This window comes from Marmota monax, unplaced genomic scaffold (assembly GCF_021218885.2).
Source record: "Marmota monax isolate L192 unplaced genomic scaffold, Marmota_monax_Labrador192_F-V1.1 WCK01_AAM20220418_F8-fsc00012, whole genome shotgun sequence".
In the NCBI taxonomy this organism is placed as follows: Eukaryota; Metazoa; Chordata; class Mammalia; order Rodentia; family Sciuridae; genus Marmota; species Marmota monax.
This window is the reverse complement of record NW_026695227.1, coordinates 28092747-28120386: the sequence shown is the minus strand read 5'-3', so window position 1 is coordinate 28120386 and position 27640 is coordinate 28092747. Positions and strand designations below refer to the sequence as shown.

At 40.2% G+C, this 27640-nt stretch overlaps 1 pseudogene; it reads left to right on the top strand.

The window, feature by feature from the left end:
- Positions 1-23929: 23929 nt before the first annotated feature.
- LOC124086947 (coiled-coil domain-containing protein 43-like) lies at positions 23930-24637 on the top strand (annotated as a pseudogene).
- Positions 24638-27640: the final 3003 nt, after the last annotated feature.

Here is a 27640-nt window from a genome sequence, read left to right as displayed (position 1 = left end):
AGAATGTCCTAACAAGAAGGGAACATCCAGAATTGAGCACACTTCTGTTAGCTGTCAACCGGGGCTTATGCCCCAGATGTAAAAGGGGAAAGCATTGGGCTAATGAGTGTAGATCAGTTAGAGACATACATGGTCAACCTTTAAAAGATAGAAACATGCCAAAAAATGACCGGGGGGGGCCCCGACCCCAGGGCCCACAAATATATGGGGCAATGGAAAATGGGACAATGGAAACCGAGTCATGGCCGTCCCTGCGCCATCCCAAGAATCGCGGAGAGCCACTACAGGTGCCGTGGGACTGGACCTCTGCTCCGCCGCCAGACTCGTATTAACACCTAAAATGGGAGTCCAACTGGTGGAGACTGAATTTAAAGGACCTTTACCGTCTGGCACTGTGGGCTTGTTAATTGGGCGTGCTTCTTCCGTCCTACAAGGCCTTCATGTTTTTCCTGGGATTATTAATCCGGACACGGTAGGAACAGTGAAGGTTATGGTGGAGGCCCCAAAAGGCATTGTGTCCATTTCCCCAGGAGACAGGATTGCCCAATTGCTAATTCTACCTAGTTTGCATACCCGCTTTCCTGCTGATTCCTTTTTAAGAACAAGTGATGAGATTGGAGTCACTGGAGGGAATTCTGTTTATTTGTCCTTGGATATGAATGACCGTCCTACTTTAAACTTAACTATAGAAGGCAAATCAATTTGGGGATTACTAGATACTGGAGCAGATCGTAGTATAATTGCACAAAAGGACTGGTCAAAGGGGTGGCCGGTACAGCTCTCAGATCAATCACTAAGAGGTTTAGGATACGCTCAAGCTCCACAAGTCAGCTGCAGGCATTTATCCTGGAAAGATTCTGAAGGACATTCTGGAACTTTTCAGCCGTATGTGCTTGACCTCCCTATCTCTCTATGGGGACGTGATCTTATGAAGGACATGGGGTTTCAACTTAGTAATGAATATTCAACAGTTGCCCAAAAGATAATGCAGGGCATGGGATATAGACCAGGTCTTGGATTAGGAAAAAATTTGCAAGGACGTAGACATCCTTTAGAACCTCAGCAAAAACTTAATAGACATGGACTGGGTTTTTCCTAGGGGCCGCTGAGGATCAGGTGCCCATTACCTGGAAAACAGGGGAGCCAGTGTGGGTTCCTCAGTGGCCGCTCCCCTCTGAAAAATTGACTGCAGCTTATGCTTTAGTACAAGAACAATTAAAGTTGGAACGTATAAAGCCCTCCACTTCTCCATGGAATACACCCATATTTATTATTAAAAAGAAGTCTGGAAAATGGCGGTTGTTACATGATCTACGGGCCATTAATGCTCAAATGCAGCTCATGGGATCCATTCAGAGAGGTTTGCCTTTGCTTTCAACAATTCCAAAAAATTGGCCAGTGATATGTATAGACATTAAAGATTGTTTCTTTTCCATTCCATTGCATCCTCAGGACTCCGAACGTTTTGCTTTTACTCTGCCTTCATGTAATCATGAGGAACCTGATCAAAGGTTTGAATGGGTGGTTTTGCCTCAAGGCATGGCCAATAGCCCTACAATGTGTCAAATGTTTGTAGGAGCGGCCATTGTCCCACTCAGACGAAAGTATCCATTGTTGAAGTGTATACATTATATGGATGATATATTGCTGGCAGCCAAAACCAAATATATGTTGGAAGCAGCTTACACATTTATTACAATCAAAGGGCTTGCTTATTTCATCTGATAAAGTACAAACAGGAGATTCTATTGATTATCTTGGTGCTACTATCTCTTGTAAAACTATTACTCCCCAAAAGGTAACTCTCAGGACTGATAATTTATATACATTAAATGATTTTCAGAAATTATTGGGTGACATAAATTGGATTAGGGGTTATTTACATATTCCCAATATTGAATTGAAACCCCTGTATGAAATTCTTAAAGGTGATTCAGATCTTACTTCTCCTCGACATCTTACTGAGGAAGCAAGGTCAGCGCTGCTGAAAGTGGAGGAGGCTATACAACATGCTAGCCTTTGTAGGTTTCAAGAGGATAAACCTCTTCAATTATGTGTGCTCGCCACTGTGCGGCAACCTACTGGAGTTTTATGGCAAGATGGTCCTTTACTGTGGATACATCCACGTATGTCCCCTGGAAAATCCCTTGAGTATTATCCTGATGCAGTTGCTTCCTTAGCTATGTTAGGGATACAACAAAGTGTACAATTTTTTGGTTTCTCTCCAACGTCTGTGATTGTTCCTTATACATGTCAACAAATTCTGGTCTTATGTGCTAACTTGGATAATTGGGCTATATTACGATGCTCTTTTCCATGAGAGATAGATAATCACTATCCATCACATCCTCTTATTACATTTGTTAAGGAACATCCTGTCATTTTCCCTAAAATCACTTCTTCCACGCCTATTCCAGGAGCTGCAAATATCTTTACAGATGGATCTAAGACTGGTATTGGAGCTTATGTGATAAATGATCAACCTCCTATCCAACATCAGTTTGCTCCTGGTAATCCACAATGGGTGGAGCTGCAAATTGTCATAAAAGTTTTTGAACAATGTCCATTTCCTTTTAATTTAATCTCAGATTCTGTCTATGTAGTTCAAGCTTTAAAGGTGTTGGAAGCAGTGGGTCCCATACACACATCAGGAGTAATGTCTTCCCTTTTTCTCCATCTTCAAACATTGATTTGGAATCGTTCCGCCTGTTTTTACCCCTTGCATATTCGAGCCCACACAGGTTTACCGGGTGCTCTTTCTGCGGGCAATGCCCAGGCAGATCTTGCTACTCGTCCTTCTTGGGTGTTCCCTATTTCCTCCTTAGATCAAGCTGCAGACTTTCATAGTAAGTTCCATATTAATGCACGAGCACTTCAGAAACGTTTTACCATCTCCCGTGCTGATGCTCGACAGATTGTGTTGGATTGTCCTAATTGTGTGATTTTACATCATCCTCCCTCTATAGGCGTAAATCCTCGTGGTTTACGGCCTTTAACTATATGGCAAATGGATGTTACTCATGTTCCTGACTTTGGTAAACTTAAATATGTCCATGTATCTGTAGATACTTGTTCTGGCATTATCTATGCTTCCGCTTTGTCTGGGGAAAAACCTGGAAATGTTATCACACACTGCTTGGAAGCTTGGGCAGCCTGGGGATTACCACAGTCCATTAAGACGGACAATGGTCCAGCATATACTGGGCGACAATTTTCTTCCTTTTGCAGCAAGATGGGTATCCAACTTGTCCATGGTTTACCTTACAATCCACAAGGCCAGGGCATTGTAGAGCGCGCTCATAAGATTCTAAAAGAGATGTTACTAAAACAAAAAGGGGGAATTGGCTTAGGCCACACCCCGAAAGAGCGCCTCTCCCTGGCTCTATTTACTATTAATTTTTTAAATCTGGACATTCAAGGGTGCTCTGCTGCAGATAGGCATTGTTTGCCCTCTGCCCCGAATTTTGGGTATGTTAAGTGGAAAGATGTACTTTCTGGACAATGGTATGGGCCTGATCCCGTGCTGGCATGGGCACGAGGTTCTGTTTGTGTTTTCCCACAGGACCGAATGGAGCCGGTGTGGATCCCTGAACGGCTAACGAGAAAAGTCTCGAAGACAACTGACCAACAACGGGGGACCCTACAAGAGTCCAATGATGAGACCCTTCATTCTGCTGAGTATCCTGGCCCTATCACAGACGATGATGGTCCAGATGTTACCGATGCAGTGGTGGGCGGTAGCTCGGACATGGCCGATGCCGATGCCGGTCCATAAAAATTCTAGTGTCCTCCCCACTCTTTTTTCTACTTCATGTGAAATGTCTGCCCCTTGTGTCTCCCCTAGAGGAGACGGGGAACAGGTTTTCAACCTTTCTCGTGTTAATGTCACGGGAACTTTCTGCTTCAGTTTCTTGAGAACCCTTTGTATTCGCTTACAGCGCAACAATTTGACCAATTGGGAGGACCCCTTACAGAACAGTAGGGTCTCACTGGGAACCTTGTCTGCAGTGCTTAGCCAAGTGAGTAGTGGGGTACAGGAGGGCTCAGGAGAGACTACAAATTCGACCGAAATGCATATCACCACTTTGGCTATAACTTCCCAGGTGTCACTCCCGGTGGCTTTTCCTAACGCTAGTAATGCCACTTATTTTAAGGCCTCTCCTTATTGTACCCCATACTATTCTTTCCACCCGATATTCACGCCTTGTCAAGATCATTCTTGGGAGAAGCGCCAAGTTGCTGTGGGTTTCTCTCTTTCCCCTTCTCTTAAAAGGTATTTGTATAACTCTTCCAAGGCTAATTCCACTACAGGAACAGGCTGGTCTTGGTTTCAATGGTTGATTTCCAATGAAAAGGGGGCCACAGCCGATGTCTCTGCTCTGGCTCAATTGAGAGGAGTCCAGAGTTGGCTGTTTAATGTGTCTGGCTCTGTACAGGACACTGATAATGGTAGGAGGCTTAAAAACATTTCATACAATTCTCAGGTGTCCAATGCTACACTGCCCTCTGCAGCAGTCTGTCTTCATTCTCCGTTTCTGTTCCTTTTGATCAATGATACCAATACTACAGAATCGGAAATGATTGACTGTTCTAATTGTACATGTGTCTTGTCTGAGTGTTGGAATGGATCCTGGAGCACGGCAATTGTTACGAAGGTCCCGACTTTCGTCCCGATTCAGGTTACTGCGGATCCGGACTCCTTCCCTATTATTGAGGTGCTCAGGAGCCGTAGGGATTTTGGAATCACGGCAGCTATTGTAACAGCGGTTGCAATATCTGCTGCTGCAGTGGTCACTGCCGGAGTGGCCACGGCTAGTCAGGTGCAGACTGCGGCCACGGTTAATCAGGTCATCCAACAAACTTCCAGCATTTTAGAGTCTCAGAGTAAAATCAATCAACATATTTTATCAGGAATTTTGGCCGTTAATCAAAGGGTGGATCTCCTCCAAGCTCAGATTAAGGAATTGTCAGACCTAGTACATTTGGGTTGTGTTGATCATCGTGCACATCTATGTATAACATCTCTCAGATTTAATGATTCCAGAAATACCTCTCAAATCATTGGACAGTACCTGGCCGGAAACTGGTCCATGGAAGCAGAGAAGTTGATCCAGACCCAACTGACACAAATTGCCATGTTGAACAACACTCGTGTGGACCCTGTGACATTGGGCCAATTTACGAATTGGCTGTCTTCTGCCTTTTCTTTCTTTAAGGAATGGGTGGGAGTAGGCATTTTTGGAGCGATGTGTTGTTTTGGGATTGTCCTTTGTCTGTGGCTTTTCTGTCGCCTAAGAGCTCACCATAGCCAAGAAAAGGCTATGATCGTCCAGGCTTTTGCAGCCCTAGAGAATGGTATCTCTCCACAAGTTTGGCTTGCGCAACTTAAGCAATAATTTCCTGGGTTTTGGCCATTGCACCCCAAGTCATCTTTGACATTGCACTGGGTTTGGCATGCCCTCCTCTTCCTGCCTTCCCAGTTTTGGAAGGCCCATGCACTCTGCAGGCCTTGTTGCCATTGCACGCAGGTGGGCTTCCATGCTGGTGCTGCACTTTATGCTTTGGACCCTTCGTTTTCTCAGGGGCTGAGGGATGGTGTTGCCACTTCCAACCTCATAGTCACTGACTGGCTACTTGTAAAATCCCCTTTCTTTTTCACCGTCATCACGATGCAGGATACGAGGCAAGGCACTGCACTTGAGTGATCCCTCAACGGACCTCAAGGAAAGCATGTCCTATTGCATGCGGGTTTGACCTCCACGCCCCGCCCCACGAAAAAAGGCATCGGCTGATATGGGACCAGGTCTAGGGTAGGGCCCTCCTTAGGACTGAACCATACACTGCAGCCACTTCTGCACAGTGGGATAGGACCTCTACTTTCGCCTGCATTGTTTTATAAAATAGAAGGGCGAACTGTGGTAAGCCATTCTTATAGACCGTGGCCGCCATTAGAAGATGGCGCCGGCTTCCACTGTAGCCTGTGATAAACAACTCCTTATATGGAGAGTTGGCGTGCAATCCCTTACCACCCTATGAGAGAGACCCACATGGCAGCTTGGGATTGGTATGCGGGAGGCTTTATTAGGCTGTGCTTGGGCGCTCGGCAGAGGGGTCGCGACACACCCATCTCTCACCATGCCTGAAAATTAACTCAAAATGGATCAAAGATAGGCACTAGAACAGAGACCTTGTGCCTAATGAAAAAAAAAAAAAGTAGTCCCAAATCTTCACTATGACAGCTGAGGACCTGACTTCCTTAATAAGACTCCTAAAGTGCAAGAAGTAAAATCAAGAATCAATACATGGGATGGATTCAAATTAAAAAGCTTCTTCTTGTCATAGAAAAAAATCAATAATGTGAAAAGAGAGCCTACAGCATGGAAGAAAATGTTTACAACCTGCACCTCAGATAGAGCATTTATCTCCAGGAAATACAAAAAACTCGAAAAATATAACAATAACAACAACAAAACCACATAACAAATCAACAAATGGGCGAAGGAACTAAACAGACATTTCACAGAAGAAGAAATACAATCAATCCACAAATATATGAAAAAAATGTTCAATTTCTCCAGCAATTAGAGAAATGCAAATCAAAACTACTCTAAGATTATATTCCACTCCAGAATGCCAATTATCAAGAATACAAGCAACAATAAGTGTTGGCAAGGAAGTGGATAAAAATATACATTCACACATTGCAAGTAAGACTGCAAATTGATGCAACCATTCTGGAAAGCAGTATGAGGATTCCTCAGGAAACTCAGAATGGAACCACCATTTGATCTAGTTATCACCCTCTTCAGTTTATACCCAAAGGATGGAGATATATATATATATATATATGTCGGCAATCTACAATGATGCAGCCACATCAATGTTTATAGCAGCTCAATTCACAATAACAAAACTATGAAACCAACCCAGGTGTCCTTCAACAGCTGCATGGATAAGGAAAATGTGGTATAGGTACAAAATGGAATATTACTCAGCCTTGAAGAATGAAATTATGGCATTGGCAGGTAAATGGGTGGAGCTGGAGAATATCATGGTAAGCAAAATAAGCCAATCCCAAAGAAACAAAGTCCCCAATTTTTTTTTATATGGGGATGCAAATTCACAATGGCAGGTGGGTCTAGGAAAGAATAGAGGGGAATGAAGGGAGGAGAAGGGGTATAGGGTAGGAATTACAGTAGAATGAATTGAACATTTTTACCCTATATGCATATATGATTGTACAACCTGTGTAATCCTACATCAAGTACAACCAGAAGAATGAGAAGTTATATTCCATTTATGTACCATGTGTAAAAATACTTTCTACTATCATGCATAACTAATTAAAACAAATTTTTTAAAAATGACTGAGATGAGTCTTTGATTTTCTATCCCCCACTCCTCCTTCCACACTTCTGGCTCTAATGTGGTTCTTCTGTTGCCACGGTAGCCAACATTCTCAGAACACAGACTTCTAACAATTGTACCTCTTAGTTACTAAGCTCAGGATCTGAAGGACTTCAGTTATCCTGTGTATGCCTCAGGAATTGGAAGCATCTCCTTCCACAAGAATCGCAAGAGACAAACATGACAGAGTCTCCAAAGTGTATGTGTGTGGGGGGGGGAGAGTGGGGGGGAGACAGAGAGACAGACAGAAAGCCATTTGGTGTTTATTCTCTCCCCCCAAGCACTTGCTAGAGTATCATGGGAAATGTTGGACTAAAGATGCCAACAGATGAGGGGAGGGTGGGCATTTAAATAGCTGTATTCTTTCTAGAAAGTAATTTAGTATCAATTATAACTTTAATATATTTCTAATCCTAATCTAGTAATTCAACCTATAGGACTATGAGAAGAAAGGCAGAAATTTGTGGATAAGGGAGTTTACTATCATTAATAAGACCACTGTTAGTGGTCTTAATAATCTAAGCGTCATTGATCACCTAAATTCATGGTCATTAAGAGGTGATTCTCAAAAAGAGTTCATGAGAGAGTGGTTAAGAATTACAGAGAGCCATATATGTGTCTCCAGCAGGCTGTGCCATACAATTGAGTAATTTCACATTCTTTGATGTGACATGCACATATATAAGGATGAGTGCATACAAGTTCAAATGTACATATATGTATGTATATGTAAAGAAGGAGAAGATTCTAAAGAAATCCACAAAACTCTTTTCCTGCTGTTATCACCCAAGATGGTGGGATGGGGTATTTAACTTTCATCTTCCTACTTTCCTGTATTTTTCAAGTTTTATTTTTATACAACTATCTTTTATGATTGGCACTTCTTCCAACTGCAGAAAGAGGACAAAGCAGGAGAGGTATCAAGTGGAGGTGCTCAGTGCAGAGGGTTATTATACAATAGAAAAAGTTTTTAAAGAGAAAGAACTGCCTCTTCTCCTCTTGACTAGAGAGTGCAAGCATAGGATGCTCTTCTGCCCGAGTGGGATAGTTCTGAATGGGAAATGGATTAGATTTATATGCTGAAGTACATGACCTTTTCCCAATTTCACTGACTAATGTTTTTCTTTTGAAGTTTCCAGAGTTGAGGGAAACTGGGCATTTGAGCCTTTGGACTCCACGGAAGACTCACCCTTGGGCAGCAGCCCTGACGTGGAGCAGTGTGTTTTGGAATCCTCATCCAACCAGAGCCTCTCTGTGGGCTATTTCCCCCATGAGGAAAGATCCAACAATGGTCCAACAACAGCTCCATTCATGAAAGATCCGGAGGCATGTATGCAAAACCAGAAAGATGACCAAGACCATGCCTCTGTGCTGACCGATTCTCCTCAAGAGGAGGATCTCCAGCCGTGCAGCAGTGCCTCTCCCCATATGGATCAGGTCAGTTATCAAGAATCTGAAGCTAGTGAGGACTTGCCCAAGTGTGACCCACCAGAAGACGGAGACATGGACCAGTTCCCAGAAATGCCTCCTGAGCTTGAGGACGATGAAATTGTTGAGGTGAGCACAGAGCAGCCTCAGTGCAGAGCAAGGGGTGGGTCAGGGAGGGGGTGCCAGGTTGGACAGCTCAGGGTCATTCTACCTGCTGTGAAGCAGGTAGACCTGAGTCTCTCAGCAGATGAGCAATGGGGGAAGGAGAACAGCAAGGAAAGGAGCCAGGGAAGAGGTGTAGGGAAAGTGCCAAGGAGCACGGAGAGAAAGAGAGGGGAGGAACAAAGAGAAGGACTAACGATAATACAAACGTGTGTGTGCGCGTGTGTGCCTGTGTGTGTGTGTGTGTGTGCTTAATGATTTATGTGTACAGAAACTTTGCATTTACACTTGGCTATTTCTGTTAAAACAATAAATCAGTATCCATAAAGCAGTAAATATTGACTCCACTGCTCCTGACGTGGCTTGTCCATCTCTCACCCTCTCTGTCTTGGCAGATGGAAAGCCAGGAGATCTGCACTGCAGAGACCTCCTCAGAGCCCTCCAAGGAGGAGGACGTGCCTTCAGAGGAAGAAAACACGTGCTGTCTGAACTTGAGGTTAGCCTTCAAGTGGCTCAGGAAGCGAGTGGTCTCCGCCCTAACAGGGAGAAATCGCCCTGGGAGGGCCAACAACAGCTCCATTCTGCTGGCAATAAAGAGAAGACATTTATTTGGAGGCAATGAAGTCCAACCTCAAGAATCCCTCCAGTTAGGACCCCCTGTCTACCCAGAATTCTAATCATTTTCATAGCTCCTTCTGTACAGTTACCATGGTTTTATGTTTCCCAATAAACACAACAAATGTTCTTGTTATCCATCCATGTCTTTCTCTTCTTCCATCATAACATCTGGGCCCAGGTTGAAAGTACATATGTTGTCTGGAAGACTGAAATTCATTCTCAGGACATTTTAAATAGTATTATGCTTCCTAAATACAAAGCATGGTTTTCTCTCTCTCCCTGTACCCCTTCTACTCTTTTTCCTCTCACTTGATCTATGATTTTTATCATTAACTCATACCTGTACTGTCAGAGGCAGCAAGACACCTGGGACCCCCACATGGCAGGATGGTAGTGGTGGAACTTCTGGTCTTGAGCAAGTGGCAGTGGGCAGTGAGCGAATGGGAAGTTCACTTCAGTCAGTAGTGTTCAGACTCTCAGAAAGCAGTTCTGATGACCCTGGGGAATCAGACTGGTTCTAGCATGTTATTCTAAAATGTTCTGACATGTTGTTTGGTTCTAGTAAGCTGGTTGGCACAAGAGGCCCGTGGAGGAGGATGCTAAGGGCTGGGGATGCTGCTGAACCTCCCTACACCTGGCTTTCTTCATTCATGAGATATAGAGAATTATACCACAGACCTCAGAGGGTTTTGGGGAGAATGAATGTGATAAAGCAAGCACTGGGTAAATACTGTGGCTGGTGCTGGTGGTGGTCATGTTCCTGAGCATCTCCCAGGAAGACTTGGATTCAAGATGCATCCAAGAGGGAGATTTGGAATCAACTCTCACAGAGCTATTTCCTACACTGAAGTCATGTGACCACAACTTCAGGTTTTCAGCAGAACTTGATTGAATAAGTCTTCTCTCAACCCACTGCACTGGGCTATCTGAAATTCCTTTCTAAATATCATTAAAATTGTCCCTATAGGCCAACTTCTTCGAGGAAGCCTGGACTCATCCTTCTTGCTGACTCTTCCTGTGTTGTCAATTCATCTCCCATGGCCACCATCATCTTCCTCACTCATCCACAGGTTCCTGCAAAGGTCTTCCTCCTCTGGCTTGTACACATACCCTGTGTGACCTTCAGTGTTCATATTGTGAAAAATCTCTGAGTATTTACTGTGAAAGGCCTTCCTTTCCTCAATTCCACCCTCCTTAACTCCCTCCTCCCTTCCACAATCATTGAGCACATAGAAACCTCACTAGCTGAAAATACCAGAAAAGATATCTAGATTTTGGGGGCTCATAGGGCTCCTAATTCAAGAGTTCAAGCCATGTAAATATATGACCATAATGAGTTGTGGCTGAAAGCAGTCTCTAGCATGTATATGAAGAAGTGCCTAGGAGGGATGATTTTGAAAATCTTCATCTAAAGTATCATATAAGTCCATTTACACTGGTATTTTCCCCTATATACATATAAAGTTTACCATTTTAACTATTTTTATGAGTACAATTCAGATGTATTGAGTATGTTCCTACCTCCATATGCTTTAACCACGAAGTAAAGCAATATATTAATAAGAGAGTGTGAAAGCATGCTCCAAGTAAACGTGGAGTGAGAAAAGTGCTCATGAAGGATGGGGACACAAAGGCAACAGCAAAGAGGGGAACACCCTAAGTTTTATTTATAATATACGTTTTTTATTTTGTAATATAATTTTTAAAAAATGAATCATATATGACAAAATGTTAATGCCTGTCACTAAGTTATAATACATGAGTGTTATATTATTTTCCATACTTTAATGTTTTTTTATTTTACCTTTCATCTTACCCTCAGCTTACACTTCCAGAGAAAGCAAGCATGCTGGCTGGCATGCATATATTCCTTAGCCCACTGCTCCAATGTTGACATCTTATACAACTAGCACAATGAGCACACCAGGATGTTAACTTTGGTGCAATACCCTTAACTAAGTCAAACGAAGTACTGGAATTGCCCCTGTTATTGCACTAATATCTGTTTCCTACTTTCTGATCTCATTAGGAACACAAGTTGCACTTAACTGTACTGTCCCCTTAGTTACCTGCAGTGTGTGACAGGACCTCTTGTCTTCTCTTACCTTTTATAATCTGACAATGATCAGATTTTTGTCACATGTCCCATACTTGTAGTTGTCTGTCATTTTACCATAATTAAAATAAGATGATACCCTTTGGGGCTTTTCTAGATGGCAGAGAATAGAAGAGATTGCTTTCCTGGTAGCTTCATGGCATGAAACCAAGAAAACAGACAAGTAGCTTCTCCACCAGGTGGGTGAACAAAAAAAAAAAAAAAAAATGAGGTGTGACTTTGCTGGAATTTAAAAGTAGACATTCAGTGCAGACCAGGGCCACAGGTGGGTGGATATAATACAATAAGGAAAAAATCTATAGCAGCATAGCTGATCTGCAGCTGGGCCAGATGTAGGACCATTGTAACTCTCGATCATGTACAATCAGAAAAATGAGAAGTTACACTCCATCTACGTTGATGTGTCAAAATCCATTCTACTGTCATATAGAACTAATTAAGCACAAATAATAAAATTTTTAAAAAATTTTGCTTTTGGCATGTTAGGTGACTACAGATTTTTTTGATAGCAGGGCAAACCAACTTCTTGCTACTAATTTCATCATGATGAGTACCTATGTTTTTAGCTTTTCACGGCACATTCATATATACAACATAAATCTTCAAAAAAGTTCATCACTTTATTAAATATACATAGGATGGCACTAAAATTTTTCCAATCATGCTTGGATTCCTTGAAAAATCTTGTTTTCACATGCTCTTCCAATCAAACTTATATTGGTGAATGCCTCCTCCCACATGCCTCTGTACCATCACAGACCACCGTGGACCTTTCACCTAGATGTGCATTCATCTAACCTTTGGGCATCATGTTGCACCCACCGGCCCCCTCAGAAGCTCTGAAGTTTCACCTTCTCAGTAATCCATCCTGCTATGAAGATCTCCCAGCAGAATAAGTTTAGGAGCTGACTGGTTAGATTCTAAATTCTGCTATGGCTGAATTCAAATCAATTGTTTCCCTCTTCCTGGCATAATTTACATACAAAGCTTCCCACTGAGATTTAAAGCTCTAGGTTTTTAAAATTTTTGGTTACAGAAAACACATTTATCTTAAACTTTTCTAACTGCACAGCTGGTAGTGTTAAGTATATTCACATTGTTGTGCAACACAGCTCCACAACTTATTCATCTTGCAAAACTAAAACTCTATACACAATGAGCCATAACTCATCCTTTCCCCCGATCTCTACCCCCCCCCCAGTGACCATCATTCTATTTTTTGATTCTGTGGATTTGATTACTTTAGTTACTTTATCCAAGAGGAATTTGTCTTTGTGACTGGCTTTATTTCACTTGGCATATTATCCTCAAGGTTCATCCACATTGTAGCATGTGACAGGATTTCTTTGTTTTGCAAGGCTAAATAATATTCCATGTATATGTACCATATTTTCTTTATCCATTCATCCATCAATGACATTTAGCTTGCTTCCACCTTTTGGTGGAATTAGCATGGGCATTAAAATATCTTTTTGAGACCCTGTTTTCAATACTTCAGAATGTATAACTAGAATTGGGATTACTGGATCCATCCAGTAATTCTATTTTTAGGTTTTTTGCATTATCTCCATTCTATTTTTCCATATTGGTATACCATTTTACATCCCCACCAACTAGAATGTTTCTTACCTATTCATATTTTTACATATCCTAGATAATAATTGTTTCTCTGTTATATATTACAAATATTTTCTTCAAATTTGTCCCTTGTTTTTTAGCTTTCTTGATAATGTCTTTTTTCATATAATAGCTTTGTGTTTTGACATAGCCTAATATACCATTTTTCTATTTTAATTTTTCTTCTAATTTAAAATTATTGGGCTTAAATTTTGATACAGATCTGAAAATATTTAGGTATTTTCATCTATTCATTTTTTAGTGCCGCAGTCTGGCTGGGCACAAATGCCGCAGTCTGGCTGGGCATACAATCACGAGCCACCACACAGCTTGTAGATTCAAACAGCAACTCTTTATTCCCGAACTCACACCAGCCTTCTACAATCACGTTCTGGGGAAATCCACGTTCTCTGCCCAAATCCACCTCCACTGGGCTTCTGTCTCCCAAAATATACTGTCTGAATCCCGTGAGAACTCAAGGGGAACTCAGGCAGCAAGATAAGCCCTATTCCCAGCAGGAATAATCTTAAACCTTAAACCTGGAACCTAAACCGGGAACGCCCTAATCCGCCTTGGTCCTTGAGCAAGGTCACCTACATTCAATGTCACTGCAACATGGGGTACGCTGGCAAGGAAATTGTCATACCTACTTGGCTAATGGCTCCCAGCATCTCCCCCCTTCTGATTAATTAAACAACAAGCAATGTGGCTTAAGGACCGTGCCTGGTAGGTTGTCCAATTCAACATATGGTTCTTACCCGTCATCGGAAAACTGACCTTTAGGCGTCAGCCTCCTGTCTTAGGTTGATACCACTGCAATTGGATCATACCCATCACTGACTACCGGTCCAGCATACAGCCATTGGCCCCCAAATTTTAGACCATCACTAGCAGAAGGGAGGAGAATACAGAAATGCCACAACACCAAGCCAATTGACGGCTCCTTGGGAAAAATTGCATCACTGGTGACACCATCAGCAAAGATATGCCAGCACTACCACAACTAACATGGGGTGCGCTGGCAAGGAAATAAAAATTGCATCACTGGTTAATCACTATCGCAGATGTAAGAATGGCCAAGCTGGAGCTCTGGATATCAGCTGTTATGGATTTGAGTCAAATCATCTTCTTTTCGATCTGTAGAAATTGTTTTAGTTAATCTCTCTGGAATCCAAATTGGCTGCTGTTCTCCCTGTGGAAACACACAAACAAAACCCCGACTCCAGACAATCACTGGGTCAGGACCTTTCCATTGTCCTGTTAGAATATCTTTCCAAAGTACCTTGGGCTTATGTACATTTTTTGGATACATATGTCTTTCCGCAGCACTAAGTCCTGATGAATCCAAATTTAAAAAGTTTAGAGTAAAAAGGGTTATTTTAAGTTTACCTATGGGGGATATATACCCCTTTCCAATTCCCTCTTTTTGCTTTAATAAGTATGTCTGTATCTAATAGCTGTCTTAGCTTTTTGCATTTTCTATCTGAAATACCTTTACTTGACATTTTCAACCATTTTCTATCTTATTTCTATCTTCTAGTTTTCCTTTAAGGTTAGTACATTCACCCTTAGTTGCTTTTTTTTCCTCTTTGTTTTCTTTTGTTTCCTATTTTGTGGGTTTAAAATTCTTGTCTTTCTACATCTTTTCTACTTTCTACATCTTCTTTATCTTTTTTCATTTTAACTTTCTATACTTCTGTCTTTAAAGTTTTTCACTTTAAATTTTTAATCTTCTTTATCTAAATATCTTTTATCCTATTATCTTCCCATTTTTTTTAAGCAATGCCTTTAAGATTAACTAAGCTTCTTTCCTCCATCATGAAGGCATTTTAACCACCTTCAATTTAACCTTTTAAAGCCTTTTAATTATCATCTATACTGTACTTTTAAATGTACTTTTTCACCACCTACAACTTCACTCTTTTAAACGAGGCTTAGATTCTGTTTAAATCGCTTCACTGTTAGTTTACATGACTGCCCTTCAACCAAAGGCCTTTTTTTTTTTAACTCCATTGAGAAGCTTTGTCTCAATCTGCCATGTACAAATACCTTTTTCTTCTTTCTTCCTTTCTCAAGCTTTTAAAGTAAGTCTAGCTTCCTTAAAATCTTTTTAAATGGCATTTTACAACTTTTTACTTTACCACACAGAGATTATCTCATCTAGAAACATTTCTTTCTCCTTTAACCTTTCATATGAAAATATATTTCCACATCTTGAATCTTTTTATATCTCTTTTTTTAACCATTAACCCTTTTTATAAATTCACATTTTGAAACAACTCTTATAAAATTTCTGATTTAGACAAATTACTCCACTTTAATAAGATGAAAGACTTTCATGTTTTTTATGATACTATGATACTATAATTGAAACCCAACTGAAAATTTTTCTACTCTTTGTATATAAATTACACATAATAGAATCTTAACTCTTAGTAACCTTGTTTCAGCAAAGACACAGACACAAAGCAATATTAAACTTTTTTTCCATTTACCAATTTATGAAAACACACATAATGTTTAAATATTTTACCTTATGTAACTTAATAAGTAAAGAACACTTGATTTTATATTTAGTGGTTGATATTTTAACACTTTAGCTTTGTAAATTAATCAGATGTCTGTAAAAACCAAGATCTTAGACAAATGTAGTAAACAGAACTAGCCATCTCTTTCTTGAAGAAAAATCCTTCTACAGGATACCATGATGGTCCCATTGATATACTTAATAACTCGTCTTTAAAAAGCCATGGGCTACATTTTTGTATTGTATCAACATATGCCCTAATTGTTCTTGGTCTCACTGGGGTGCCTCCTTCCTCTAACAATTTCTCTTGCTTGGAGGCGAACAACTTCAAACCTTGAGTCAACCATTTTCCCCAGTTTGCCTGAGAAAGTTCTAGGAACAGGCAACTTGAAATAAAAACAAAATAAATCAAAACAATAACACATTGTTTTTTGAAATGTTCACCCATTCTTTCTCTCTTCCTCAAGGGTGAGAAATTTCACTTACCTCTAAGCTTCAGAAGTTCCCCGCACGGGACGCCAAATGCTGCAGTCTGGCTGGGCACACAATCAGGAGCCACCACACAGCTTGTAGTTCAAACAGCAACTCTTTATTCCCTAACTCACACCAACCGTCTACAATCACGTTCTGGGGAAATCCATGTTCTCTGCCCAAATCCACCTCCACTGGGCTTCTATCTCCAAAATATATTGTCTGAATCCCGTGAGAACTCAAGGGGAACTCAGGCAGCAGGATATGCCCTATTCCCAGCAGGAATAATCTTAAACCTTAAACCTGGAACCTAAACCGGGAACGCCCTAATCCGCCTTGGTCCTTGAGCAAGGTCACCTACATTCAATGTCACTGCAACATGGGGTACGCTGGCAAGGAAATTGTCATACCTACTTGGCTAATGGCTCCCAGCATTTTAGTATGGCAAGAGGAAACTTTTTGGCCTTATTGGTAATTGGTTGTCTTCTCTGGATTGGAAATTCCATTTCTGTCATACAAAATCTCACATAAAATAGACACTTCCACTGCAGTGGTCTTGGTTTCTGCCTTCTTCTGAGTCTGAGCAGAAATAAAAAGTTGTTTTTTTTTTCATTCATTGATATTGGTCTCACATGATGATCATGAATACAGTGCCCTTTTACTAGTATGCTAGCTATTCTAGTTCATTAGTTTACTAAACTTATCAATCTATTCATTTTGACACTTTTCTTATTTGTTATCACCTCTGATGGACTGAATATATTAAGTGGGAAAAGTCCATCATGGTCTCGATTACATCCCAGAAGGGATTTTAAAGATAAGTGGAAACACAGAGTCTTGCTTAGAAGACATTACTATGTACCTGAAAAATACAAAACACACAGGTGGTAATAAAGAACACCAGTGTAATACCAATGGTAATAAAGAATACCAAGGACAACAACATGTGGTATACACAAGCACAGAAGTGCTGTGGCATCCTAGTAAAAGGGCACTGTATTCCTGATCATCCTGTGAGACCAATATCAAATAATGAAATTAAAACAGCAATTAAAGGCTGGGGTTGTGGCTCAGCGGTAGAGCGCTTGCCTAGCATGTGTGAGGCCCTGGGTTCAATCCTCAGCACCACATAAAAATAAATAAATAAAATAAAGGTATTGAGTCCAACTACAACTAAAAAAATAAATTAAAAAAAAAAAACAGCAATTAAAAGCCTATCAACAAAGAAAAGCCCAGGACCAGTCTGATTCTCAAATAAGTTCTATTAGACCTTTAAAGAAGAATTAACATTAATCTTTCTCAAATTATTTTATTGAAATGGAAAGGGAAGGAACACTGCCAAATACAATCTATGAAGTCTGTATCACCCTGATCCCAAAACTAGACAAAGACACATCTAGGAAAGAAAGCTACAGATCAATCTCCCTGATGAATGTAGATGCAAAAATCTTTAATAAAATATTAGCAAACTACATTCAAAAGCATATTAAGAAGATAACACACCATGATCAAGTGGCCTCATCCCAAGGATGCAAGGTGGTCCAACATATGCAAATCAATAAATGTAATTAACCACATAAATAGAATTATGAACAAGAACCATATGATCATCTCAATAGACACAGAAAAGCCCTGTGATAAAACAGCACCCATTCATGCTGAAAATTCTAGATAAACTAGGGACAGAAGTAACTTACTCAACATTATAACAACAAGACATGACAAATCCAAAGCCAACTATCACACTGAATGGGGAAAAAAAATGAAAGTTTTTTTTTTTTCTAAAATTAGGAACAAGACAAGAATGTCCACTCTCACCACTTCTATTCAACATAGTTCTTGAAACTGTAGCCAGAGCAATCAGACAGAGCAAGAGAATAAAGAAAAAGAAGTCAAATGATCACTGTTTGCTGATGACATGACAGTATATCTAGAAGCCCCCAAACTTCACCCTAAGATGACTAGAACTGATAAATGAATTTAGAAAAGTAGCAGGATTCAAGATCAACACTCATAAGTCAATGGCTTTTCTATACTCTAACAGCAAGTCATCTGAGAAAGAAATAGGAAAACTATCCCCTTTATGATATTCTCAAAAATAATAATAATAAAATATCTGGGAATCCAACCAAAGAAGTGAAGTTCTCTACAATGAGAACTATAGAATACTGAAGAACAAAACTGAAGAAGACATCAGAAGATGAAAATACCCCCCATGTTCTTGGATAGGCAGAATTAACATTATCAAAATGGCAATTCTACCATAAGTAATATACAGATTCAATGCAATCTCTATTAAAATGCCAATGACATTCTTCACAGAACTAGTGAAAATAGTCTTTAAATTCATTTGGAAAAATAAGAAACCCAGAATAGTCAAAGCAATCATGAATAAGAAAAGTGATACAAAAGGCATCACAATACCCAATCTCAAATTATACTACAGAGCTATAGTAGAAAAACCAGCATGGTATTGGCACCAAAGTCAGTATGAAAACCAATGGAATAGAATAGAGGATACAGAAACAAATACAGATATCTGATACTTGACAAAAGTGCCAAAAATATATGTTAAAAAAGACAGACTTGTCAGACAAATGATGCTCAGAAAACTGAATAGCTGCATGTAGAAGAATAAAATGAGATCCCTTTTATCATGCACAAAAATCAAATCAAAATGGATCAAAGACTTAGGAATTAGACCTGAAACCTTGCAACATAGGATCAACACTTCATCAGATAGGTGTCGACACCAACTTCCTTAACAAGGCTCCTAAAACTCAATAAATAAAATCAAGATTCAAAAGGGGGCTGCCATCAAATTAAAAAACCTCTACACAGCCAATTATTAATAGGGTAAATAGAGAGCCTAAGGAATGGGAAAAATGTTTTCTAGCTACTCCTCTGACAAGGGTTTAATATCTAAAATTAAAAATCTAAAATATATGAAGAACTCAAAAAACCCAATAAATAAGTGGGGAAAATAACGAAATGGAAATTTATCAAAAGAAGAAACACAAATGGTCAACAAATATATAAAAAAAAGTTCAACATCTCTAGAGAGTCATGGAAATGCAAATCAAGACTACACTAAGATTTCATCTCACTCCATTCAGAATAGCGAATATCATGAATACAAATAACAATAAATGATGGCAAGGATGGGGGGGGGGGAAAGATACACATATACATTGTTAGTGAGACTGCAAATTAGTGCATCTACTTTGGAAAGCAGTGTAGAGATTTCTCAAGAAACTAGGACTGAAACCACCATCTGACCCAGCCAACTCACTCCTTGGTATTTATCCAAAAGAACTCAAATCAGCATACTGTAGTGATACAGCCACATCAATGTTTATAGCAACACAATTCATAATAGCCAAGTTTTGGAATCGTTCCAGATGCACATGTGGTATGTATACACAATGGAGTTTTACTCCACCATAAAGAATGAAATAATTATTTCCTGGTAATAGATGGAAATGGAGAAAAAATCATGCTAAGCAAAATAAGCCAGACTCAGAAAATCAAGGGTTGAATGTTTTCTCTTATATCTGGAAGTTATAGCAAAATAAGGAAAAGAAGGCAGTGAGGGAGGGGATCAAATATCATCAAGATATAAGAAAGATCAGTGGAGTAGAAGTAGGAGAATGAGAGAGGGAAGGAGGAAGGAAAAGAAAAATGGAATGAATCTAACAGAATCATGTCATATACACATAACAATGTACCAATGGGAATTTCTCCTTTACAAATGTAAAAAGTACCAATCAAAAATAAATAATAAAGGAGTGAAAGGGAGATAAGTAGAGTAGAAGAGGGGGAGGGAGGAAGGAGGAAAAGAAAGGAATGGAGATTGAAATCAAATCCTTGTATTATAATTTTGTCAGAAGGAACCCAAATAGTATATGTAATTATAATACTCTAATAAAAAAATCTAAAAATCTAAAAAAAGGGGGGGTTATGATCTAAGACTGATGAACCAAGAAGAGAAACTAGCAAAGTCTGTCTGTTCATAGTCTTCTTGGTGTCTTGAGTCACATTTCTTTCTCCCAGGGACAGTGAGGACCTCTTCAGGAATAAGGGTTCCATGACCTACTACCACACAAGGTGGGTCAGAGTTTCTCTATGGCCAACTCTTACAAGAAAGGCAGCAACAGTGGGAAGGAGATGAGAGTAATATCTTTAGACTTCATGGCTGGAGTTGGGGAAAAGGTTTCTATGGCCTTGGGTTAAAAAAAAAAAGGAATGCAGAAGACAGAGAGCAGGAGAAGTCCAGACACAGAATGCTTCTTGGGGGCATCATTTTCTATGCACTGATACTAAGAAAGAATCAAAAAGTGATGCTAATAGCCTTGTCTTGTTTAGCTTCAGGGGAAGACTGCAGGGAGGGTGCTCAGGAAGGTACAGGCTACTGACAAGGGATGCCTCCTACCCCATCCCACCCTGAACATCATCACTGAAGATCCAATTAAGATCCTGATTCAGTGAGCAGAATTCATAATTTGTCAGGGCTACAGAAACTGTACTGGATGAGAGTAAATGCTACATTTCCTCCTTTTTTTTCTGGTTCTTATTTGTTTATACATAAATTGGCCATTAATTGACCCTCCAAATCTGGAAAGGTTTGAGAATGAATGGAGTTATTAACTGGATGAATGAAGAGATAATGCGTAAACCAAGAGTATCTTAGAAAATGGGGACGATTGGTTATCTTCTCTGTAAAGCAGTCATCTGCCACTCTCACTGACCACACTGGACAGAGTCCTATCAGCTCTGAGAGAATGGATGAATCCTTGCTTGGCCATAAATCATTATAGTTTTTCCCCATTGCTGAAGAATTTACTTTACAATAAATGCTCTTCGAGGTAACAGATGGTTTACAGACAGCAGAGTCTGTTGATTCAGGACACAAGCTCTGCCAATGGTAGTTTCTATTGATGTGCCTCCTCCTTCACCATCCTGTTTTCTTCTGAAGTGGTTAGACCTAACAAAGGTGTCAAGCTTGTAGTCTACTGCAACCCTTGTTAAAAAAATGATCACTTCCTCCTCCCATTCAAAAGCTGAAAGGCAGAGTTGTAAAATGTACCTTTGGAGGGCTGCAGAGATAAAATTGCTGTCTCAGAGCCTGGGAGATCTGCACAGTGCCCATTCCCTTGGGCCAGTCATAGCAGAGGAGAATCTGAGGAAGCATGTAGTCCAAAAGACCTCAAAACAGATTAATCAACCCAACCATCTTTGAAGAACAGGAAAAAGAAAGCAGCTGTGAGCTATGAAGACCCGGGTAGGATCTTCATATCAGACTCAGGGGTTCCCACTGGGAATCCTAGGCCTGCACACTGCAAGCCTGAAATGGCAGCTTTCTGTACAGCTCTCCAGTGCTGACTCCCCAGGGCGCGGGCCCCAGATCTGGCTCCACTGCATCCTCTCTGACTTGCAGCTGTTCTTCTCTGCCAATGTGACTCTTCTCTCTTGCTGTCTTCGAGCTCTTTTTACAAACTTACATCTAGGTTGTGTTTAAAATTGTTCAAAATATAAATGTGTATGTGATAAATAGTTGTGTAGTTCTCTTTCAATCATTCCTGGATTTTTCTGGAAAAGCAATAGCTAATCTTGTTAAGCAGAACTACAGGTAAGTGTGAAAGTAGGTGTAAGATGCAAAAGGAAGCCTCTAAAACAGCAGGGCTATTTTTATTTGTAATGTTTAGGTTTAATTACAAGTGATTAGCCAAATGCTCAGCACCAATTGCTCTTCCCTGTAATATATTAGCTACAGCAATAATGAGATTTAGGATCTTCATCCTAATACTAAAATCAACCTCTAGTGTTTTTCACTGAAGAACAAAATTTAGTATAAAATAGGTCCTTTATGGATCCCATCCAAAGTGGGGAAGTATGTCCATTTAAAAAATACTAAATAAAGGTGAATATGCAAACTGTGTTTATTGTGTGCTTGGAACTATTTTAAGTGCTTTAAAAATATTAATTCATTATAGTGAATCAAAGGGGCTTTACTCTAGAAAGATAATGCCACAAAATATCTCAATAATGTATAAATTTTACCCTTAAGGCAGGAAAAACAGACACAATCAAAAACAATAACAGGCCGGGTACAGGCGCTCATGCCTGTAATCACATTGGCACAGAAGGCTGAGGCACAAGGATTGAGGGTTCAAAGCCAGCCTCAGCAATTGTAAGACACTAAGCAACTCATTGAGACTGTGAGACCCTGTCTCTAAATAAAATGTGAAATAGGGCTGGGGATGTGGTTCAGTGGTTGAGTGCTCCAGAGTTCAATCCCCGGTACCAAAAGGAAAAAAAGAAAAAACAGTTCACTTGAGTTGAACTTACCTGAGTATATTACCACTTACCACATTGAACTTTCCCACCCTGTCTTACCCACAGTGTGCTGAGTATATTGTGTGTAGTTTAACCCTGTGTAAAAGGTTTTGCAAATCTCTATTTCCTTACAGATTATGTTGATGCTATTGGTTCCCAAATATACACTGTGTTTCAGGAAATAGAGGATAAACTGTAAAAGACTACATTTCCCTGATTCTTTATAATTCAGCTAGTCACAAAGCTTAGCTGAACAGACATACCTGCATGAGATCTGGAAGGTTCAAGGGTACTGAGTGAGGTCAAAGTTCCACTTCTTTCACTTCTGATATACGATGCCATGGAGGTGTTTGTGTACCAGCTTAGGACCATGTCTGGCTCTATGGGTGTTGAGAGGCAGGGAGCCACCATCCTCCTGGTCCACATCATGGCAGAAGTTGGCGGTTTGAGGGTTCTAAAACCAGCAGTTGTGATGGCACTACTATTTCCAACAGTTCCTGGATGTGGCAGAGGCACAGTTCACTTAGTGGGACAGTTCTGCACTACCATTTTGGTAGTTCTTCTTGGAAGCCCAGCCTAGAGCCTGCTTCTTCAGCCTTCACAATTTTATAAGCACCTAATTATCTCTACCATTTAATCTCTTCCTGCTTTAGTTTAAATGGTTCCTGTTATTTGCTATTGAACTCCGGTCATGGCAACTTGACTGACCTGGGATGGTTATCCGAACAGGTTGGGTTAGGGGTAGTGAAGATCCAGTTGCCATTAAAGAATGGAAAGTTTCTAATTCATATCTTGCAGGTCAAAATAGTTCCTTAACTAATGCCTATATGCATATGGAGAAAGTGCCTGTTGAATAAAGTATTTTAGTAGATGGGGCTACTATCATACCGTAGTATGAGAAGCACAAGAAATATGAAAGTTGGGGCTGAAGCTGGGGCTCAGCGGTAGTGCACTTGCCTGGCATGTGTGAGGCACTGGGTTCGATTCTCAGCACCACATATAAATAAATAAAATAAAGGTCTATCAACAACTAAAAAAATATTTTAAAAAAAAGAAATATGAAAGCTATGCTGAGGGTCACAGGTGTCTATCTGCACTTCAGAACTTAAAAGGAAAAAAAAAAAAACTCAAGGCTCAGTGTTGTGAACTTTTGGAGCAACACATGCCAGAGAACCAATGAGTATCTTGGCTTACCCTGCAAGAATCTCTTTTCTCTCAAGACTGATGTGGCTAAGCCTGATTCCAAGATGGTGGCTCCCTGCGAAGTGAACGCAGCAGCCTCCAGTAAAAGTGATGGCAGGGATGGAGGTTTTGGATCCTGGCTGGGTGGATGGTTGGAGGCACCGGGAGTGGACCAAGCCGTTTAGGGTCCCTACATCCTTGGTATCCATCCTTGGGGAGGAAGAGGAGGAAGAGATGTTGGACGCTCTGTAGGGTGTCCAGTCTGCTTTTCTGGAAGAAGATTTCCTCCTTAATATCTGCAAGGAAGTTGTGTAAAGATGGTCTGAAACTCAGTAAGTTGTCACCAAAGTGAAAAAAGAAGATGAGGTATGGGGCACTGTCACCCTCATTGAGAAGCAGGCACGGATTGTGGTGAAGCCCAGGATGGTGTCACAAGAGGGAAAACAGAGGAAAGCGGCCCTGCTGGCCCTGGGTGCTGAGGTCACAGGTGAAGAGGATGAAGCAGATGAGAGGATGATTCAGGTGCCACCAGGATGAACACCGGTTCTCAGAAATCTCTGTTTCGAATCACCAATGTAGAAGATGTCCTCCATGCTCAGAAATTGGAGAAAGCTTCACTTTGGAATGAGTCCCAAAGGAAGGAGGAACAGGACAAGCTGCAGCGGGAAAGAGACAAATTAGCCAAGCAGGAGAGCAAAGAAAAGGACACAAGAGAGGGGAGCGAAAGCGATGACCCTGGGCTGTTGGGTTCTTCCCCTGCTTCAAGAACTTGACAAATCGGAAAACTGGTTGTGCATATGTATATTTAGGAGAAATGAGAGAACAATGCATAGTGATTTCCCAAGGCATTTCCCTTTATGTTTACATAGTCAAAAGGAAAATCACCACCGCTTCTCATTACAAAGTGTGTCATGTTTTGGTGATGTGGGTGATCAGATGATTATAGTTGATGTCTGTGCCAAAGAGCTGCAATTGGGGCAATCTTTATATTTCAATACTGAAGTCCTGTGCTCCTTTTGGCACCTTTTATATAAAATACCTTCTCTCACCTTGGATAAAGTTTTCCTTGGATGAATAGCACGATTCAGAAAGCTAACAGTTACACTTTTCATTTGGGAGAAGAAACATGACCATTCCTCTGAGATTGAAAAGTGCAAGTACAAATTGCTTCAGAGGAAATATTTATTCTTAAATGTCGTATAGTTTATGGCTGATGTATAAAGCTAATAAGGAAGCCAGATGGGGTGGTGCACACCTTTAATCCCAGCCCTCTAGGGAGACTGAGGCAGAAGGATCACAAATTTGAGGCCAGCTTGGGCAACCTATCAAGACCAGTCCCCCCCAAAAAAACCTACCTGGATGCAGATTTTGTGTTACATGACAGCAAACGAGGAAAGTGTGAAGAAATTATTTGGAGTGGTTCCAAGATCTGAGATCTTTTTTAAAGAAAGTTTCAACTGATAAGAGAAAATAGTATCTTTTTAGTTAAAGATAGTTACATAGTTTCCTCAATTTAGGCTGTGACATTAAGAAGGATGTGTCAATATTGAGTGCAAAATATCATTGTTAAACTACATTCATTTTTTTATCATCATGAATTTTCTTGAGTACCAGTAGAAATTTTAATCCAAATTTTCCCTAAAACATGAGTATTAAGACCTGGTATTTCTGATTTAAAAAAACTAGAGGAATTGCCCTTTTAAAGAAAAGACACACAGTGAAATCTGGATAACACAAAAAAATAGTTAAAGAGTCTACACAGCAGATGTTAACACGTTTATTGAATGAATGAGTGGGAAAACTGCCTGAGAGAGTCAAAGTGAGCAGGAACTCTCTATTTCTACCTTTTTCACAAGTCACATTCAATTATAAATAAGGCTCTTCTTTACTTGACTTCAGGCCATAGAAGACTGTCAAGAAGCCTAATGAGAGCATTTTCTCTTATAAAACAAAGTAGATATTTTATACCATGAGTCAGCAATTTACCAACAGTGGGGGAAAATTTGGCTATCTTTTTTTGTATGGTACAAACTAAAAATGTTTTTTACATTTTTAAGAGGTTATAAGATAAAGAACACATGATAAAAACCATATTGTGGCCTGTAAAGCCTGAAATATTTACTATCTAGTCCTTTGGAGAAAGTTTGCTGACCTTTTTTTTTATATCATTAGCTATGGGATTAACGAAGATTTTTATCTTTGTGCAGAAGGTTGAAAATAAAAAAGCATGGTTAAGGAAAAGGAAATTATGTCACCTATTCATAAAGTCCATGACATTGCAAAAATAACCACATCTTTAAAAGTTAGGAAGGAAGGAAGGAAGGAAGGAAGGAAGGAAGGGGCTAAGAATCAGATGCTGAGTGCCCTCACATGGGTTCAGGAATTCAATCTTAACAATGTTCTTATGTGGATGCAATGACTGAGACAAAGAGCAGAATCATGAGAATTAGAATAGTGACATTTGAGAGCAAAAAGATGAGTCTGAGCTGGGCGTGGTGGCGCACGCTTGCAATCCCAGCAGCTTGGGAGGCTGAAGCAGGAGGATCATGAGTTCAAAGCCAGCCTCAGCAATGGCAAGGCCCTAAGCAATTCAGTGAGACCCTGTCTCTAAATAAAATATAAAATAGTACTCAGTGGTTGAGTGCCCCTGATCTCAATCCCCAATACCCACCCCCCCACACAAAAAAAGATGATCCCGAGTTTTCTAGACTCTACTGATCATTCTACAGTTGCAACCTTATCATTCCTTGACTGAAGTGTTCTTTCTTTACCAAAAGGAAGAACCATTTTCTTCAATGTTCCACCTATACTACCTATCATTGTCTCAGACTTTTAATAGAGCAATGCATCCCAGCATTCACCAGGACACCAATCAGAAACTCAAATCCAGGAGGAAATACATGAATGCATGTGTGTGTGTATGTGTGTGTGTGTGTTGTGTACATTGCTAATCATTTATTGCCATATAACATACCACCCCTTGCCCCAAGACTTAGTGACTTAAAGCAACAATTTTATCTAGCTTATGAGTCTGTGTTTATTAGTCTGGGCTGAGAACAGCTGGGTAATACTTCTGGTCTGTGCCTGATCAGCTCTTCATGGCTGGGTTCACACACATCTCTTGGGTGACAGTGAACTCTTTGTATGATCTTTCATTCTTCAACATGCTAGCTTGGGTTTGCTCATGTGGAGTGGAATGGTTCCTAGTCTGAGAGTGGAAACTACAACATTCCATGAAGCCTAGATTAAGAATCTGTATAACATCATTTTCTCTACACACTGTCCATCAAAGCTGGTCAGAAATCTGCTCATTCTCAATCAAGTGGGGAAATAGAATTTACTTCCTGATGAGAAAGGGCAAATAATTTGTAGCCATTCTTTCAATCTACCATATATAATGACAAACAACAATAATAATATCTAGCCTGGCGAAAACATGAGGAAATGGATTGGTGGTACAGTGTAGACAGAGGCAGGAGGAATATAATTTGTGTCAGTGGAATCTAATGATATAGTTGCTCTCAGAGATTTGAGATTTAATATGCTAGCTAAAGTGCTAGAAGTGATTCTATTTTTTGCTGGTTGATTGCATTAAAGTCTAAGTAACTTTATTTTACGATGCAAAAATTAATTTGTGTAGCATAGATGAAGAGGAAAAGGATTGATAACCAGATCAATAACCCCATGATGGGGGCCAGGAATAGCCATTGCAATTAGAGCTACCACCTGATTAAGTTTATGATACTCCACTGTCACTCTCAAAGATCTGTGTCACT